Source organism: Mandrillus leucophaeus, unplaced genomic scaffold (genome assembly GCF_000951045.1).
Source record: "Mandrillus leucophaeus isolate KB7577 unplaced genomic scaffold, Mleu.le_1.0 Scaffold350, whole genome shotgun sequence".
Classification (NCBI taxonomy): Eukaryota; Metazoa; Chordata; class Mammalia; order Primates; family Cercopithecidae; genus Mandrillus; species Mandrillus leucophaeus.
This window is the reverse complement of record NW_012103699.1, coordinates 2,097,740-2,099,822: the sequence shown is the minus strand read 5'-3', so window position 1 is coordinate 2,099,822 and position 2,083 is coordinate 2,097,740.

Here is a 2,083-nt window from a genome sequence, read left to right as displayed (position 1 = left end):
GGCATGTGCCTGTAATCCCAGCTATTTGGGAGGCTGAGGTGGGAGAATCACTTGAACTCGAGAGATGGAAGTTGCAATGAGCCAAGATCCTGCCACGGTACTCCAGCCTGGGCAACAAGGGTGACACTCTGTCTCAAAAAAAAAAAAAAAAAGAGTGCATTTATGCTTCAAGGGAGAGGATATGGCAGAACCATCAGTCATTCATAATTTAATTATTATATAACTTTTAAGTATTTCATTGGGATAAAATAAAATACACCCATTTAAGCATACTACTTAGTGAATTTTGACACACATGTACACCCATGCAGCCACCACCCATAGATATGTTAAAACATTTCCACTACCCCGGAAAGTTTCCTCGCCTGTTCTTTTGGTCAATCCTCTCATTAGAGTCAATTACTATTCTGTTTCCTAACAATTTTGCTTAGTTTTGCCAGAGCTAGAACTTTCTAAAAATTGAATCAAACATTACACACTTTTTTGGGGGCCTGGTTTCTTTCACATAACATAATGCTTTTTAAGACGCATTCGTGTTGTATTGATAGGTTTTTGCTTTTTTATTGCTGAGTATGATTCCAAATGAAAGCCATTCACGTGCCCTTTTAGTAGTTTCTAATTTTTGGCTATTATGAATAAAGCTGCTATGAACCTTCATTTTCTTTTACAAGGCTTTTCGAGTCATATCTTTTCACTTTTTAATTTTTGAAGAAATATGTAAGAGCGGAATTGCTAAGGCAGAGAATAGATATATGTTTAACTTTCTTGGGTAAATTGTCAACATTTCCAAAGTGGTCATGTTAATTTACACTCTGACTAGCAATGTATGAGAATTCCATGCGCTCTCTATCCTACTAACGTTTGAGGTAGTCAGATTTTTGTTTCTTTTTGTTTTGTCATTATACTGGTGGATAGTGGTATCTCATGGGGGTTTTACCAAGCATCCTCATAATAACTAATAACTCTGAGCATCTTGTCCTGTGCTTACAAACATTTCATATTGTCTTTTGCAATGTGTTCATTTTAAGTTTTTTGCTCAATTTATATTAGGTTGTTTGCTTTTTAGATATACATGTATCTATATATCTATATCTATTTTTTGAGACAAAGTCTCACTCTGTTGCCCAAGCTGGAGTGCAGTGGTGTGATCTTGGCTCACTACATCCTCTGCCTCCTGAGTTCAAGTGATTTTCCTGCCTCAGCCTCACCAGTACCTGGGACTACAGGGGCATACCATCACACCTGGCTAATTTTTGTTTTTTTTTTAAGTACAATGGGGTTTCATCATCTTGGCCAGGCTGGTCTCAAACTCCTGATCTCAAGTGATCTGCCCACCTCAGACTCAAAAGTGCACTGATATGGTTTGGCTGTGTCCCCACCCAAATTTCATTTTGAACTGTAGCTTCCACAATTCCCGTGTGTCATGGGAGGGACCAGGTGGGAGGCAATTGAATCATGGGGGCGGGTCTTTCTTGTGATGTTCTCATGATAGTGAATAAGTCTCACAAGATCTGATGGTTTTATAAAGGGGAGTTTCTCTGCACAGATTCTGTTATTGTCTCTTGTCTGCCACCATGTAAGACATGCCTTTCACCTTCCACTATGATTGTGAGGTCTCCCTAGCCACGTGGAAATATGAGTCCATTAAACCTATTTTTCTTGATAAAGTACACAATCTCGGGTATATTTATCAGCAGACTAATACATGCACTCAGGGGAAAAGCTAAATAAATGTGCATCACAAAAATGTAGTTACCTTCTTCAATCACATCCTCTCTGTTGTCAACTTGCTTTTCTTTGTCCATTAGTGTCTTCAATCTGTTTTCTGTATTTTATCCCAGTGTTTATAATTGTTGTTTATAGAAGGACAGTCAGATACAAGTTATTCCACTATTACTGGAAGTTGGAACCTGTGATTTAATTTAAAAGGCAGATCAAGGATAGATTCTGCATTTGCAATCTTGACTTAGACCATCTGGGTTTGCATCCTGGCCCTGTCACATTTAGTTATGGGATCTTGACCAATCTTTCTGTGTTCTAATGTTTTCATCTACAAAATGAAGGCAATAATAGTTCCTAAGCT